Source organism: Pinus tabuliformis, chromosome 1_2 (assembly GCF_031772625.1).
Source record: "Pinus tabuliformis cultivar Carrire ecotype Pingquan chromosome 1_2, CPIR1, whole genome shotgun sequence".
Taxonomy (NCBI): Eukaryota; Viridiplantae; Streptophyta; class Pinopsida; order Pinales; family Pinaceae; genus Pinus; species Pinus tabuliformis.
In genome coordinates this window covers 554,543,256-554,562,424 of record NC_142298.1, presented here as the reverse complement: position 1 = coordinate 554,562,424, position 19,169 = coordinate 554,543,256, and the positions used below count along the sequence as shown (strand labels likewise).

Sequence of the window (19,169 nt, the reverse complement as noted above, 5' to 3'; positions counted from 1 at the left end):
TTTAGCTTTCTCGGAAATAAATTTGTTCATAGTTTTACCTTGAGCTTAAGTTGATTGCTGATTGTCTGGGAATCTGACGGATAAATCAGCGATAAAATGACCTAGTTTTACTATCGAAATAATTTTCTTGCTATTGATTAACAACCAACCACCAGTTTATAATGACTCCATGCAACAGTGAGAGAGAGATCCATTACAAATTAAAGCCTCTTTATAACAGCCTTTTCAATGATGAACAACACAATTATCTACTCATTAGAACATTGGATTGTTTCTCAGCCTTCTCAATTATGAACCGTACAATTATCTACTCATTAGAAGATTGGACTGTGTCTCTTTTGTCTGTTTAAGTGGTTTTTATGTGGTGGATTCAGATTGTGGACGCGCCGAAAATATTATTAGAACACACAAAGTTTATGTGGTTTGTCATTGAATAAGAATATAAACAAATGGCATTAGTTTTCCCTGGAATTTTGTTACAGACTGACAATCAGTTCATATCAAAACTTACCTAATGAATTGTCACTGAATAAGAATGCCAACGATGGCATCTGCCGCGAATGTATTTTGCAATCGAACAAACAACTGGTGATCAATATTTATACAAGAAAAGAAATAAGCAGACAAATATAGTAAGAATTTTGTCGGTCATTAGGCTCGATCTGTATTCATGGAAGTTGTCCTCAGCATTGTGGAAGATCTAATGGGGGCGACTGGAGACTCAAAAGAGAGTCAGGTCCATTGTTAACCACAAAAACCATCGCCAACCCCCATGTTATGTGCACGTCTAAGTGGCAGTGCATCACCCAAGCTCCTGCCATACATAATCACCATGACCAACATCAAAGGATTTAAAAACAAGATACAGAAACAAGAGAAAGCAGAATGGTGTACAACTTTTTGTTTACCAGGATTGTCAGCAACGAATCTTATGGCAGCCCAGCCATTGACTGGAACGTTCACAGTGTTGCGCATAGGAGGATCCACCAGGTTGAACTTCTGAGGATCGGTTTGTGGATTATAATTACCAAACCCTGCTCCCACTATGTAAAAGTCATAACCATGGAGATGGATAGGATGGCTTTCACCAGCAAATATATTTGTTCCCTGAAGAATTACTTGCACTGTCGTGTTATAGTTAAGAACTTTCACTCTTGTGGCTTTCACCGGGGACCAGAGGCCTCTGCTTACGTTCTGCGCAGTATAATCAAATTCCACGGGAGGGTTGTCAGGGAAGTCCGTGGTGAATACCCCTTTCATGCCAAAATGCTGAGCTTGAAGGATTGAAGAAGTCGTTGGCAGAACAAACGATATGTTATTCATACTCGCTGCAAATCTTGATCCGTTGGGACCTCCACAAGACTGTCCTGGACATTTGATCAGTCCTAGACCAATGGTGTAGAAGAGATTTTCGTCGACTTTCTGAGGAACGAAGACCAGGTGGTCGCTCGTGGCCAAGCTTCTTAGACCATTAGCGAACTTCGTTGCAGTCTGGGTATCGTTATAAAATGGAATATTCGGCATGGTTGGGGCAGGTAACATTAGGCATTCTCTTCCCAGACTCCAAATGTTACTTTCTCTGTAAATGCCTGCAATTCCAGCGGTGCTGAATCTGTCGAAACCCTCGTCGGACTGTGCAGGGTTTTAATCTGTAGAAAGCAAGAAAAACCTTACGTTTGAAATAGTCGCTGGAATGAATGTTGGAAAGATCCTTCGACTCTCCCGCTATCGAATCTAATAGAGTACCGCGGCTACCGGTATTGACTTGCCACTGAAAATCCCCGCTGTGCTTGCCACTGAATATGCAAATCTGTCTTTACCACCAGATTTCCGCCCTTCGTGCCTGTAGTAAGTTCCCGAAACATATTTTCTTAGTTTCTCTTTGTTGTCTGTACATCCATGAAATGAAAGAAGTTCAGCCCCTCCCGTAGCGAATTGTGTAGCCGATTCATCAATCCCTCTTCACGCAGACGATTCTTTTCTTCATCAAACAAACTTCTTCCGCCATGTTTTTGGCGAGAAGCCAATTTCCGTGCAAGGCGAAAAAACTTGGAAGCGAATTAGGGAGAAATTTTTCCACGTGTTAACTTTTCATTTGGCCAAGGATAATGAAGCTCTATCATTGGTTGCAGTCTTTGGACATCCCAAGCCTAGCATAACAAGTATAACAAGTTAATTTTTTTATAGTGTAAGTTTGTAAGTATTAAGTTTTAATTTAAAAAAATGTTATAAAAGTAAATTAAAATAAAATATTTTTGAAATGAGTTATGGTTTTTGGGCATGTGGTATTGATAAGTCATGTATTGGCCCAGTGTATTGTAACAAAGCATATTTACAAGTTTGTAATAGCCGAATTCATTTTTAGATATTGTAATATTTTGGAAATATATACATGTATGTATTTGTGTGCACTGAGTCAAAGGGGCAACAGATTCTAGGGCTAACTAAGATATTGTAATATTTTGGAAATATATACATGTATGTATTTGTGTGCACTGAGTCAAAGGGGCAACAGATTCTAGGGCTAACTAGGACATGTTGCTTTGACATTCAAATGATTGGCCTGCAAGAATTGGAAGGTAGACCCAAAAACCAAGCAAGAATGACAAGGCCAACTAATAAAAATCTAGAATTTGAGGGATAGATGGAGGAAGGCTAATTGGTCTAGAGGTTTGGACAGCCTAGAAAAAAAAACCACCCATAACAAAGATTGGACAGGTGAGGAGAAGACAACAAGAAGATGGACTATTCTGGGGGCAAGAAAGGAGTATATGATGGGTTGAGGCATCTCCAACAAAAGGGGGCGAGGGGGGATGGGTCGAAGGTGTTGGCCCTTAATCTTTCCTAAGACAATGCGAGCGTTGGGAGAGTCGAGGGCAAGGGATCAATGCAGACAAAGAGGAGGCCCAATCACTGCAAGGATTGTGGCTCTGCTTAAGGTAGCATAGGAAACATGTAGAGACAAGACTAAAGAGGTGGCTCGAACCTACTTTGCAACATATCTAACATTTGGATCTCTCTGACCCAATTGATCATAATGTGTTGGCCTACCATCGAGAACAAAGATCGTACAACTAAGGAGAAGGCAGTGAGAAGATGGATTGTTGTGGGGGGAAGAGGGGAGTATATGAAGGGTTGGTGTATCTCCAGTGAAAGGGGGGGACTTACATCTTTCCTAATACAACGTGAGTGTTGAGAGAATCGAGGGCAAGGTATCAAGGAAGACAAAGAGGAGGCCTGATCACTGCAAGTATCATGGCTATGCTTAAGGTAGCATAGGAAACATGTAGAGGCAAGAGTAAAGAGATCGAACCTATTGTGCAACCTCTCTGGCATCTGAAACTCTCTAACTTAACTAATAGTATAATGTTGGGCTTGTGCGGTCCCCTTACGTCCTCGAATCTGGCTCGGGTGTGATAGTTACATAAGAAATCGATTGCAACCTATCTATGATTGGGAGGAGAGCCACCATCCCTAACTCATTTACTATCTTCATTTGAGATAAGTGTTTGTCTCACGTTAACTATACAATAAATAATTGTTGCTTTTAGGTCGTTGAACTTATGAGGTTGTTAGGCCCCTATACTACTAGTGTAACCTTGTTACGACTTCTCCTTCCTCTAAATGATAAGGTTCAATGAACTTCTCACGACGTCGACGGCGGCGAACCACCATCGTCGACGCAATCCGAACACTTCACCGGATCATTCAATCGGTAGGAGCGACGGGCGGTGTGTACAAAGGGCAGGGACGTAGTCAACACAAGTTGATGACACGCGCTTACTAGGAATTCCTCATTGAAGACCAATAATTGCAATGGTCTATCCCCATCACGATGCAATTTGAGAAGATTTCCCGATCCTCTCGAACCAGGAATAAAAACTCGTTGGCTGCATCAGTGTAGCGCGCGTGCGGCCCAGAACATCTAAGGGCATCACAGACCTGTTATTGCCTCAAACTTCCATGGCCTAAATGGCCATAGTCCCTCTAAGAAGCTGGTCGCGAAGGGGAACCTTCGCGTAGCTAGTTAGCAGGCTGAGGTCTCGTTCGTTATCGGAATTAACTAGACAAATCACTCCACCAACTAAGAACGGCCATGCACCACCACCCATAGAATCAAGAAAGAGCTCTCAATCTGTCAATCCTTACTATGTTTGGACCTGGTAAGTTTCCCCGTGTTATGAAACCAGCTCAAGAAAAGATAGAAAAGATAGATCAACGCCTTAGAATTCAGCCTCTTCGAGGGGGCAACCTCCTTTACATTACATAAATGAACAATTCTTGGATGATACAAATGAAAAGACCTCCTTTCTATATATAGGAGTCTAAGGGGTTATAACATAATCAGAGCCGACATGACAATAATAATGTAAGGGCACAATAATAAAAATATGGGCACTACATGGGTACATCAATATAATAAATGGGTTATACTAATAACAATAAGGGGTTACACTAGTAGTATAGGGGCCTAACATGCCCCTCTCCTTCAAAAAGTGTTGTCCTCAACGCTTGAGTAGTTCTTGATGCTTCTGTATAAAATTCTTGTCCTCCCATGTGGAATATTCAGTGGGTAAGTTCTTCCACTTGATGAGATACTCTGAAATTGATCGATTTTGTAGCTGTCGTGTTCTTGTTTCTGTGACTGCTCCAGGTTCCAATATGATTTTTCCTTCCTCTTCAATTTCTGGAAATATTGCTTGAATTGGGATCTTTTGCAACTTTTGAATAAGTGGCCATACTTCTTCGTCCTTCTTCCATTCATCTCTTGCTTCATTTATCCAATCTGGTTGGATAATATAAATAGTAGAAAACAATGCTTCCACATCCTCATCCTTGAAGAGTCTTCCCATTCGGTAAGGTCACCATTTTTTAAGAGCATGTAGTATTGCCAACATTTCCTTCTCATAAATAGCTTGCTTGAGATGTAGCAGTAAAAATACCCAATCACCTACATCAAAACATTTTTCACTACGATGTTGATCTACCTGTTGCTTCGTTTGATTTTGCACCGAAGTGGCGTTATCCTTTAAAAGTTGGAGAACTTGTTGTTGATGCTCGATGTGATCTTTCTCTGCTTGAACCTTTTTCTTCTTGATATGTCCTTCTATCTTTTGAGGAGTGGTAATTTCTTCCAGTCCTTTACAAGATATGGTCGGATTCATTTCTTGATGCTTGATGTGATCTTTCACTTCTTGAACATTTTTCTCCTTGATGTGTCCTTCTATCTTGATAGTTTGAGGAGTGGTAATTTCGTCCATTGAATTACAAGATATGGTTGGATTCATTTCTTCTTTCTCGATGGGATCTTTCACTTCTTGCACCTTTTTCTTCTTGATATGTCCTTCTATCTTGAGAGTTTGAAGAGTGGTAATTCTTGCCAATGCTTTACAAGATATGGTCTGATTCATTTCTTCTTTCTCTAGGGTGGTGTCCTGGCGTATATCCTCTTCTTTTGATGTTTCTTGATCCTTTTCTTCCTCCTCTTCATGTTCTATGTAAAATAATTTCTTCTCAGCACACCTATGACCTTTAGTGCATTTGCTATCACAATTGTAACAAATCCCTTTTTCTCTTTTTTCTTCCAATTGTTGTGGTGTAACCCTTGTAGGTTGTGGAAGGCTAGGAGAAACAAAACTTCCATCTTTATAGTTGTGAGGGGTACACTTCCTGGTTTCCATAATTTTGTTTTCCACTATGTCACAAAGCCCTTTTACTCTTTCCAATTGTTGTGGTGTTGCTCTAAAGATGGTGTTTCTCTTTGTATCCTCATAATGTGCTATCATTTCCTCCGTGAAAATTGACCACGTAACTAGTTGTTTACGAGAACAAAGCCCTTTGTACCATAAAAATTGATCTGGTTCTAAATATGAAGATGCAATACATACCTTTTGTAACAGTTGTACACCATGTATATCAAAATATTGCTCCATCTGAAGTATCCAATTTACCGGATCCTTGCCATCAAACTTCCTCATCTTGCTTTTTCTTGATTTTAGGAGCTCTACCGTGAAACGACTGTAACTCTGTACTTTCGGATCTTTAAGTTCTGAAATTGTGACCTGTAGTAGCCCTCAGTGTCCTCTTTCCAATGCCGCCAGTCTGATCCAAATTGGATTCTCCAAGAAAGATTTATGCACAATCTCCCGCAGTGACCTGATTATAGACTAGTTCAGTAGAGCGAACTTGTATGAAGTGCCACGTGTCACTGTTTCAACCTTTGACTATGAAAAATATATAAAAGAAAACTACAGTCCGTCCTCTTTCTGTACCTTCTTACGAAATTTCAATCCGATCCTCAGAAAGAAATTTATGACGATTTTCCCCAGGTCACCTGTTTTGAGTGTAATTCAGGAGTCTGCAAAAAGACCAACTTCCTCAGATCATATCTCTGAAAATATCATGCGAAAAGCTTTGAAATTTGGGCCCAAGGTTCAGCGCGATTTCTTCTCAAATGGGTTTTTTTTGCAACTTCTGAAACGTCCCAGAAAAAAAGTTATAGCGAAAATGCCACGATGACCTGTTTGGAGCAGCGAAACCCTAGAATCCAAAGCTCTGATACCAAATGTTATGAAACCAGCTCAAGAAAAGATAGAAAAGATAGATCAACGCCTTAGAATTCAACCTCTTCGAGGGGGCAACCTCCTTTACATTACATAAATGAACAATTCTTGGATGATACAAATGAAAAGACCTCCTTTCTATATATAGGAGTCTAAGGGGTTATAACATAATTAGAGCCGACATAACAATAATAATGTAAGGGCACAATAATAAAAATATGGGCACTACATGGGTACATCAATATAATAAGTGGGTTATACTAATAACAATAAGGGGTTACACTAGTAGTATAGGGGCCTAACAGAGGTATTATGGCTACTTATGAATTGATTTACTAGTTGATATTATGTACTGTGCATCATTTAGGATACATAAGGAACCGAGGGTGTGTTGATTATATGAAGAGTTCATCATGTACTATGCTTAGCTCTCTATATGCACTATAATATAGAATGCATATAAAAGACCAACATTAAGTGGAGCTTGGCCCTGCCATGTAGGAGAGACATAGTCCTAAATTAATGTATTACAAATTACAGTGTTCACTGAGGAGAGCTCAATGTATTGATCATTCTACACTTAAAATATATATGTAGAATTTGTCACGGGAAATTACATAAAAGACAAGTTTGATAATTAACTATAATTCCCTTGCGTGCATTCAATACTCCACTGTTAAGTGAGCCCATAACACTAATGATGTTTATCATTATCATATTCCATTCAAGGAAGAGTTATTATGGATTCAACTAGCAAATGACACCTTGCTGGAAGATGTTAATGTTTTTTAGTGCTTCTAAACATTGTAGGATCTTCAGCCAACCTTGGGAACCATTGTGAGGATGGATAATGAATGTTTGTAATGTGTTTTCTGGGTTGGGTACTGGTATAGGGTGTTCTTCTTTCCCGAGAAACATCTATTGTGAATGTATTTTTAATCTATATTGAAGTAGATAAATATCAATTGGAAGGATTGGGCACATATTTGGCTCCAACCAGACAAGCTGGATATACTTTACATTGATATTCAGTTCATACAAAGGGAGTGAGAGAAATGGCTCTTGAGAGGAAGTCTCATATATTTTCAAGTCCACTTGTGTTCTCATAAAGGCTTAAGCTATAATTGTGCAGTTGTCATTCTTCTTCTTCAGTACGAGAGGTATTTATAACACCTGACTATTGAACATTATTTTTTAAGCGGTTTAATAATTTCTAAACAAATTCGCCTTTAAACTTTGGCTCTCACTATTTGCTTATCTAGTGATTGAACGGCGGATATTGGATTCTTTTATGGAGTTAAACTTATCACACATGAGAGCTTTTAAAAATACAAATGATAATGCGTTAAGAGGACATGCTACAACTATTGTTCTTAGAGATCCATCGTCTTTGTGTCATAACCAAGGATTGGGACTAGTTTCCAGTTACCCAAAGCAATCGATATGGTCCTTAGAAAAACCCTAGGAGTGAAGTACTTCCAGAAGCATTCCATGCGTTATCTATATTTAAATGGAATATACTTTGTCACCATTGACTAAAGTCCTTTTGGAACTAGGAGACACGTACATGATCGTCTACACCAATACAAATGCCTTCTATGCCCGAATGTCTTTCAGTTGTAGAATAAATACACAGTATTCAACATTCTCATCTTCACTAGTTCCCCATCCATGTTTCCCTATATTATTCAATTGTTGTGTGATTTTGGCTTTTGAAATTGATTAATTTTTTTATATAAATGGCCATTAACTCCAAGACCTTATGAATTTAGTCGTGGTTATTGTAATTACATGCACATACTATACTCAATCTCTCAAATGTTTTGTTCGCTACAACAACATGACTCACTAGAGGGATTTCTAGGTCATGGAGGGAATAATATAGGCTTGTATCATATACTATATATGGACTCTGAAATTTTGTTTCAACAAATGAATATATGTTTCTTTAATATTCCATGGTAGTGAAAATATGGCTAGAATAAAGTGTCATGCATATAGTATATTGAATGAATGAACTAATGTATAAATGGACAAATTTACAATTAGTTTAGGTGATGTGATTAGACATTTGAACCCACATGCAACAACCATATCTTGCTCTGTTGAAGCCTAAAACACCAATGCACTATGCAACCACAAGAAATTGTGAATAGGTAAATTTATTGTTGGTTTAAGCATTGTTTATGACTTTTATTATAAAACAGAGTCACAAGATATGGTCCTCTAACCCCTTATAATTATAACATGTATCTACATATTTTCATCTACAAGTAGTTTTCTTAGCCTGCTAGAGGACTAATATTTTCTCGGCATGCTAGTAAATATTGGTCCTCTACCACGCAAAGAAAATTTCTTGTAGATGAAAATATGTAGATACATGTTATAATTCACAAGGGGTTAGAGGACCATATCTTGTGAACACCTATTGGTTATTTTCAGCAAGGTTAGGTGCTCCATAAGAGGCTAATATAGGTGCCCTTCTCAAGGGATCTTAGCAATGACTTAGGTGAGGATCACATTGCCTATCTTAAGTGGTTTTTTTACTATCTCTGGATTTTTTTTCATCATGATGCAAAACATATTTTGGTAAGAGTGAATTGGTTCCACCTTCACTCTAATTTTAAGTATCCAACATATCCTTTATTTTGGGTCTCTAAGCAGAATAGGCTTGAGGCACATTGTTTTTTTCCATGAATTGCAATCCTTTAGCTATGTTAATTTCTCTACTTGTATCTTCTTTACACACGGTTGCAACTCATACCCATGTGTATGGTAACCTTGTTGATGAGCTAGTTGACATAAACAACAAGAACATAACTGCACACAAGTTGTCAATCTTGTACGATATTCCAAGCTTGGGATGCAAGGCATTAGAGTACATTCAAGCATAAAATGGAACATGTCAGGCGGAAAGAGTCGATAGTGCGGACACAAATCAACCTCCCTAGGAGCCTAAGACTCTCTAGTGACAAACAAGACAAACAAGAGCAATCCTTCTCTAAACATGCATTTACTATATGGGAAATCAAGTGTTTAGATCCTACCTGTAATCCAACGCTGTTGTAGCAGTCCAGCTCCGCTGATCCGGATGAGCTCCTCCTTCACTTTGAAACCTGCATACACTAACAATCAAACCATTAAATAGCACTTGATAATCTCATAGAATAAAACATATTTAACACATAGACCAAGGAGTACATGAAACAACTCATAAATAACAAGTTATTGAGAAGAATGGACTCATTTGCATTAATAGGTAACAAAAGGAACAAATACAACCTGAGCCTTGGTGTTGTGCAAGTCCCTCCCAGGGTCCATCAAGAGTTCTCCTTTACTTTGACAAAGCTCACCCACTTCCAAATAGAACAAGCAAAGATGGCAATCTCTCCTCACAAGCTTCTAAATGGGAGTCCTAATTCCTGCAGCATTTACCCTTAGAAATGTATAGCTTCCAACCTCCCTTCCTTCTGACCCAATGCCTGTATTTATAGTGTTCAAGAGGAGGTTAATCAGGTCCACCATCAATGGGATAATCCCCTCTTTGGATGGGATAGCTCCCTTATTGATGGGATAAGTTCCTCTTTGGTAGGGGTGCATGAACCATCTGGAGGCGCTCAATACACGTCGAACAACCTTCTAGAATGCTCTAGAAATGACCACAAGTAACTTTTTAAAGATGAAACTTGCGCATTTTAACCTTTACAGGGGGACGCACCTGCCCCTTTACTTACAGAGCGTCCAAAGACGCAGCTTTTGTGAACATTGGGTGCGTCCCCGCAAGTAAGGTTGAGAGAACCTGCGTACCCAGAGATAAATACATTTATAAAGACTTTCTCTCTTTTTTGGAGTTTGACATGGAGAGCAGAGGTATAAGACTTGCCTAAGAGGATAGCATGACTGTTGATAGAGCCATACTAACTGTAAATAGTCATGGTGACATTTTTTAGTGTAACAGAACATGTAATACAAAGTCCTCTAAAGGTCAACATAATTGAAGTGTGTGCTTATGACAGTGGTGCGGAATTACCAACAATGCAAACAATATCAAGCAGGCTCTTAGCATGCCAATCCCATTATGCCAAGCCTTAAGGAGCCTTATCTCAAGTCCTCATTAATTGCAAAAAAATATTTTGTTTTGGTTGTATGATGGAAACCACATCGAGTTGGAGTGGGAATTATAGTAATGGGCCCTATTTTTGGTGTGTTATGTTTAGCAATGGATAACCCAGTTCTACCTTTGAGATTGAAGGAGGTCAGGCCTTAAAGAAAATGCAAGGTTGTTCCAATGGAAGTAGTGTTCCTTGTAGTGTTGCCTTGATGTCTAAGGTGGTATGGAGTTTCAGGGGTGGGTTCTTTTTGTTTGTTCCTTATTTCTTTCATTAGTTTGTCTTATGGCATCAAATTTTTGTAGAGTTTTCATGAAGTGGTAGGTTGTTGGTTTTCTTATATGAAAAGAAGACTAAATTTCTCATGTATAAATAAGTGAATGCAATGAGGCACGCCATGATGACTTTTGCAGTTTTATTGACAAAGACTTTCCTAGAGTATGTGCATGAGTAAGGAGTGTTGTGTTATATGTTATCTCATATTGAATCTATTTCAATCCTTCCATTTGTAATACTTATGGAGTTGTATGAAGAGAGCTTCATGGGGGACCTTCCTCAATTTGCTTGAAATTGTCAAGGTCGCTCTATTGTCCACATCTAATTACTAGATTATTTCAACATCATCAGAGACTTTAAGGTTCTCTTAGCCTATCCTTCCTTATGTATGCATCAAAAGATTTTCCTACAAGTATAAAGGTATTTTTGGGGTAGGATTAGTTTTCTATGTCCTTATATACAATGGAAATTTAAAACATATTGAAAGGTTAACCATGTGGAACTTCATGGAACTCTTAGATATTTCCCTATATATATATATATATATATATATATATATATATATATATCTTATTTTTATTTTTATTTTTTTCTTCTTCTTCTTGACATGCAAGTAAATATTGGTCCTCTATCACACTAAGAAAACTTCTTATAGGTGAAAATAAGTAGATATATGTTATAACTCACTAGGGGTTAGAGGACCATATCTTGTGAACACATGTTGGTTACTTTCAGCAAGGGTTAGGTGCTCCATAGGAGGCTAATCTATATTCCCTGCTCAAGGGATCTTAGCGATGTCTTGGGTGAGGATCACACTACCTATTTTAAGTGGTATGTTTACTATTTATGGATTTATTTGTCATCGTGATGTAAAACATATTCTGGTAAGAGTGAATTGGTTCCACCTTCACTCTAATTTTAAGTATACAACATATACTTGATTTTGGATCTCTAAGCAGAACATGCTTGGGGCACATTGTTTTCTTCCATGAAGTTGCATCCTTTAGCTATGTTCATTTCTCTACTTGTATCTTCTACACACATGGTTGCAGCTCATACATGTGTGCACAATAACCTTGTTGATGAGCTAGTTGACATAATCCAGGCTTGTGATGCAAGGAATTACAATACATTCAAGCCTACAATGAAACATGTAATAAAAAGTCCTCCAAATATCAATATAATTGAAGTGTTTGCTCTTGACAGTGGTGTGGAATTGCTAACAATGCAAACAATATCAAGTAGTCTCTTGGCATGCCAATCCCATTATTCCAAGCCTCTAGAAGCCTTCTCTCGAGTCCTCATCAAGAGCAAAAAAAAAGTTTTTTTTTTTGTACGATGGAAACCACTTCGAGGTTGGAGTGGGACTAATAATAACATGCCCTATTTTTGGTGTGTTCTATTTCGTAATGGATAACTCAATTCTACCTTTGAGCTTGAAGGAGGTCAGGCCTTAAAGCAAATCCAAGGTTGTTCCAGTGGAAGTGGTGTTCCTTGCAGTGTTGCCCTGATGTCTAAGGTGTTATGGAGTTTCACAGGTGGGTTCTTTTTGTTTGTTCCTTCTTTCTTTTGTTAGTTTGTCTTATGGCATCAAATTTTTGTAGAGTTTTCATGAAGTGGTAGGTTGTTGGTTTTCTTATATGAAAAGAAGACCAAATTTCGCAGGTAGAAATAAGTGAATGCAATGAGGCACACCATGATGAGTTTTACAGTTTTATTGGCAGGGACTTTCCTAGAATATATACATGATTAAGGAGTGTTATGTTATATGTTATCTCATATTGAATCTATTTGAATCCTTCCATTTGCAATACTTATGGAGTTGTATGAAGAGAGCTTCATGGGGGACCTTCCTCAATTTGCCTGAAATTGTCAAGCTCACTCTATTGTCCCCAACTACTTACTACAAAGGCATAGACTTCACTTTCATGTGCATCAATTTTTATCTTATTTTATATAGATTATTTCCACATCATCGGAGATTTTAAGGTTCTCTTAGCCTATCCTTCCTTATGCATGTATCGAAATATTTTTCTATAAGTATAGGGGTATTTTTGGGGTAATATTAGTTCTGTCTATCCTTATATACAATGGAAATTAAAAACATATCGAAAGGTTAACCATATGGAACTTCACAGACCTCTTATATATGTATATATATATGTGTATGTGTGTATATATATATATATATATATATATATATATATATATATATAAGGAGGGGTGTGTTATAGGTGGTATCAAAGCTCCCAAGTTCAACACTTGGACCTAATGGGCTCTATCGCTAAAGGAATGAACGATTAAAGGTGCAACCCTAGAAATTTGTCAATCACTTTCAGTCGTGTACTCCACTATTTCCTCATTCTAGTATTTCACTTGATGATCTCTTTAGCTTAAAGTGTAGGGTAATTTTTGAAATTTATGCTCAACCTTGAAGTGATCAAATGAGACATTGATATAGGCTAGGGAGGATCATTCGAGCATTTGAGGCATGACAGTGAGAACAACATTGTTCAAGGGAGGGTTACATTTGTTGGAAATAATACTGAGAGGGGAGGATGAATCAGTATTATCAAATCAAACACGTTTTCATTTCCATACTCAAATTCATATACACTACTTCAGTGAAGGGAACCTGCGTGTACACACAACTGTGTCTAATGCAACTAGCGTATATCCAGTAAACTTATGATTTAGTTAATTCATTAAATGTTGATCTTTAGTTAGTGCATCATAACCTTTATTAACCATATGAACAGTAAACAGGTGCAGTAAAACAGAACAGATCATCACACACAAGAAGCACACATGAACACCATGATGTAAGGTGGAAACCCAATGTGGGTGAAAACCACCTGCTGCAAGTCGTCTCTATCTTCTTTTAATATGAAACTTCTTTTTACAATATTTCTGTACTGGTGCAGTCTTATACCAGTACAAAGCTACCTGCGGAAGGCTACAACCTTCTCTCGTTCTCCAGCTTCTCCTGGAAGGGAGCTACAATGCCCTTAGCTCTTGTACTAGCCGATGCACTAGTACGTAGGTGCCAACCTACTGAATGCTCCAACCTTCACTCGTTTTCCAGCTGCTACTGGAAGGGAGCTGCCACCCCCTTAGCTCTTGCACTAGCTAATGTACTAGTACGTATGTGCCAACCTACAAAAGGCTACAACCTTCTCTTTCATCCTCCAAGTACCACGTTTCATAAATTTTCAGACTGGATACTCCTGAAGCACGACACCATAATCTGAAAGGCCACATTTCATCCAATTTTCATACTGGACCCATCGATATCATTGAAGCACAAAATCAATCAACACTAGCATCATCAATCTCTGAATCATTCAATACTGAATCATTGAAACCCTGTCAACAAACTGCAATCACTAGAACACAAAGTAAAACACAGAACTCTGCAACAATATGCAGAACCAACTGTATCATCAGAAATCATGCATACGCTACTTGGAAGAGCTGAACCAGTGTGTATACGCAACTTCACCAAAGTGAACCAGCGTATATGTCAACAATTACTTACTGATAACTTCGTTGCACTTCCTGACTTCAGACATACCCAAATCATTACATATACAAGGATAATACATATGTTATCAACCAGATCTAGTCCATCAGATCACATAAAGATAAGTCATTATGATCCCGATCCATTATAGATCTCATCCATCAAAACTAATGCTAAACATAATTAACCAATCTGGATATGCAGAACACTGACACTAGTAAACAGTCACCAGAACTCAAACTTTGCATCAACAACCAGAACCACCTGTAACTTCAAACATCATAGTTCATATTGTATACACTACTTAGATGTATCTAACCTACGTATGTATGCGCTTTTATCAAAGTCAACCAGTGTATACATCTGTAAATATTCATTCATGATTTGCAGCTATTTCAAACTTAAGCTATACCCAGATCAGAACATTACATGTGTCAGTATACAGATCTAGAACAAGCATGATAAAACCATATAGAGATGATTCATTCAAACCATTTGATCCCGATCTATCCTTAGATCTTGTTCTCCATCAACTGTTGAGATTCCTCCTTAGCTGAGATCAAGCAAAGCATCATAAACCCATAACCTGCATACTGGATCTCATACTTCATCAGATATTAGAGACTTTCTAAGTGCATTTGCCTAATGATCGTCTCCTCCTTTTATAGTCTTAGGCCTTACTTAATACCATGGCCCAAAATCATAGAGAATCAATACCATGGACCCAATACCTGGGTTCAACACATCGGACGAGATACCATGGTCCAAAACCATAGGTCCAAATACCAAGGACTAAATATCGTGGACCAAAACCCAATGTACGCACCTTCCCTTGCATGAAAGTGCGTGTATACGTATACGTATCTTTTGGTCGGCTAACCCGCGTGTATACGCGGCTTTATCAAGGGTAACCTGCGTATATCTCTTTTTCTTCTTCTGTGAGCCTGAACTGTGATCTATCATCTTAGTAAGTTGCCATCAAGGACAACACCTGTATCATAATGCCAACAACATTTTCGTTAGGAAAAACTCAAAGTTGGGGTTATTCCAAACAAGAGTTTGTGAGTGAATTTGGTATAAGTATGGCTTGGTTTGGTCATCTTAACATGATTATGCTTCATCATATTCCCATTTGTTGTTATTTATATGGTGTACCTTACATATTGAAGTAGCAAAAAAGCTCCAATTCCACCATCTTATGAAGTCAAAGGCATGGAAACATATCAAGATTTTGTGGTCATTTCCAGCCCTATGATAAATTGAAAAAATGTTAAAAGTCAAATATGAAATACAATATTTTATTTTTGAAAAGTAGCCCAGTCATAGTTTTTGGATAGTAATACTTTCCATGGATAGATGATTTCAGGGATTTCCACCTCATTAAGTAAGGGCAACAACCCCTAGATGGTGATGATATTTCGGATTTGATGTATGTCCTTGTTCTTCCTACATATTTTTTAAGGAGGGTAGTGAAAGTAGATAGGGAAATTTTGTGGAGTTGCTTAAATTATTTTTGTTTGTGGGTGTAATGGATGTTGAATGGTTTGATAATGCTCACACTAACCCATCTAGTGATTGATTGAACATTCTTGCAAAAATATACACTCACTATGGCACCTTTTTTGCGTTCTACCTAATTTCCATGGGCCTATTTCAAATTGTTTTTCCAAGTTATTGTGTAATTTCCAACATACATTATTATTCAATGGATGATTGATATATTCCTATTTTTGTTGGGGGGCAAATAATTAAGAACAATTCTTGGTACCAATGAGGTCATTTAATGTTTGCATTGGGTTTTTTATTATACCTAGCATACTTATTTTTCTTTTCTTAAGTAGTGTGGGATAAATAAGTTTCTGAGAGAAACAGATTAGGGTAATTGCTTGCATCTACCAATCATCATGTGGCTCCATCCATAATTTTAGCCTTTTTTTACATCGTGCAATTTAGATGGTGTTGTAATATGTATTTTAGGATGGGAGTCTCACACTTTTTTATGCATATGATCATTTCCATCTTAGGATGCATACTAATACGACATGTGGTGTCCTACTTAACACTATGAGGATGCAGGTACCATGTCTCTTGGCCTTAATAAGAAGGTTGAATCCTTCTAAGTAGTTGATTTTAATGATGTTAATGGTATGGATAAAGAGGTTGACTTTCATAACTCTATCAATAAAGGTTGTATATTAAATACTAACAATTATAATTGCATGATGATAACTATGACTCATGTTCATATATGCTCTTGAAATTGAAAGTAAGCTCATGCCAATATTGATTTAACTATGATGTATAACTCATAACAATCTTATTGATGTGTGAATAACTACAGAGTAACATGTTGAGTCCACTTGGAATGGTATGTATATTTGTTTTTCTACTTTTCATTAATGACCTAATAGGTGGATGTATGTGGCAGCACATGGGAAGAAAAGAAGACTTGAAGGCTCAACTCAAGGAATTGGAAATTAAGCTTAGGATCTGCAAGGAAGAGATAAAGAAACTTGTTGAGCAATCGCAAGAATTGATAGACTGGAACTAGGAATTGTAGGAACACTTGCATGAATTGACATGTCAGGTTCAACCCTTAGACAATGGAAATGATGATGGAAAAAAAAGGCATCGTGAGACTAAGAAGGAAATAAAACCTATATGGTGATGGTCTTGTGGGGAAGAGCACCTAAAATGAGACTATCCCCACAAGTTTAAAAAGAAGGGAAACTGACTTTGTTATATATGCATATGCATGGCTAGTGGTCGAAAGTGCCATGAGTGTTGGACATGGGACATGGAGTCAATTTTTGGACTACTTGATGATATTTTTATGCCATGCCTTTAAATTTTAAGCTTGTGATTGGTTGTTAAATGATTGTTGGATATGCATGGCCATGTTATTTTATTTGTGGTTTTTTGTTATGATCGTGATTATGGATTTTAATGCCCATTTTATGTTGCTCCTAATTTTTCCTTTTGCATTGTCTCTTGACTTTATAATTGTCCTTTAATTTACATAGTTAGGGGATTTGAAGCAAGTTGGTTGAGGTGGCAAGGAAGGCACTGATTACAGACGACAGAAGAAAGGGGAAACACACAAATTACAGACTGAGTATGAACAAGATAGCAGGAAGAAATGAAAATATAATGGTTGGAAATTTATCACATAACAACATGGTGACATCCAAGTACGTTGGTTAAGTCCATGAAAATGATGGAAAATGAAAGGGAGTTCTCTTAACCTTAATTTTAATTGCACATGTGCTTATGTATTGTATACATGATTATGTTATTGCATATAGATATGAAATTTCCATTTTGTCTGACAAGGTTGTTTGTGGTCATTCGAATGGAAAGATGACCGCTTATGGATGGAATTTATTGACAAAAAGGAATTCCTATTGAATTGTGATTCTAATATCATGAGAACGTAACTCTCACATTTTTCCCATGCAAAGACTGTGAATGTGGAAAAACAAAAGGGGAAACATGGCCTGGTTCACATAAATAGAGACAATGCAGTCTCTAGATTTTACGTTACAATGTGTTGAGTCATGTGTATAGGTACATGTGTTATGTATACATTATATTGTGCCATGTGTACATGTATTTTGTTGTGTATGTGGCATTGTGTTTTGCACACATTGTATTATGCCATGTGTATATGTATATGTGTTTATTATGTGTTTGTGATAGGTAGGCATGGAACTGTATGGCCCTACATGTTATGTATTATTTTGGGGTTGAGAAGGGATGACCTTTGGTTTCCCAATGATAATATTTTTGCCAAAAAAAGACTACATGGCTTGGTAGTGACTACCTAATTTGGTAGTGTCCATAGTCACAAATGGGCTTATATATATAATCATAATTGGGTGGAGATATAAACCTTTGGATTCCATTGATGATTCAGGGTGGAGATGAGCCTCTAGATTTCGTTGTTGCTTCGACAACTGATTCAACGTGATTGTTGAGTTGGTACCTTGGTATATAGTTTGGAGGGTATCTAGAGCCTTGAAGCAGCATGATTGTGGGGTTGGTACCTTGGCATTTAGCCTAGAGGGTACTTGGAGCAGCAGGGATATTGGATTGACACTTTGGCCATGCAAGAAATGCTACTGTTTCGGTGTCTGCCAAGATAGTTAATTGACATCGTATGCATACAAGAAAGAGGAAGTCGTCAAATCAAGATAAGTACTAGTACATTATTGATTCTTTGAATTTTTGAATTATGAACATGATTTAATATTATGATTTATGATAGGTTAGATTTTTGAGCTAACCTAATGATGTGTTTTAGCTTATCATGGTTTGGTTTATAAACTAACATAGTTTTGCTATAGGAATTATGGAAAACTCCAAGTTCACTACAAGGATAAACTGTTAATAAGGTATAATTTACATTCATTACATTTTTCTTTCTGATGAGTCTCACGAGATCTATATGTCTATGACGTAGGAATAAACGTGAGACTGCTCAATTTAGATGAGAAAATATGGCCACAAGATGGAACAACATCAATGTGCAAAAGCCAAAGATTTCACGAATAGGACCATTGTAGGACACTAGCGGCAATGGTGTCAGTTGATTTCCATAAGCATGTTATAACTAGTATGATAGTGTGGAGGTAGGGATATGCCTTGGTTTTGAGACCCTTTTGTTGCAAGGAAACCTTGCTAAGGAATGGATCACCT

General features: G+C 37.6%; 2 pseudogenes; one reads left to right on the top strand and one right to left on the bottom strand.

Moving 5' to 3' along the window:
• Window positions 1-744: 744 nt before the first annotated feature.
• LOC149206791 (putative laccase-17 pseudogene) lies at window positions 745-1,524 on the bottom strand (annotated as a pseudogene).
• A 10,406-nt stretch (window positions 1,525-11,930) lies between these two features.
• LOC149206790 (uncharacterized) overlaps window positions 11,931-19,169 on the top strand; it is a 36,978-nt pseudogene continuing 29,739 nt past the window's right edge.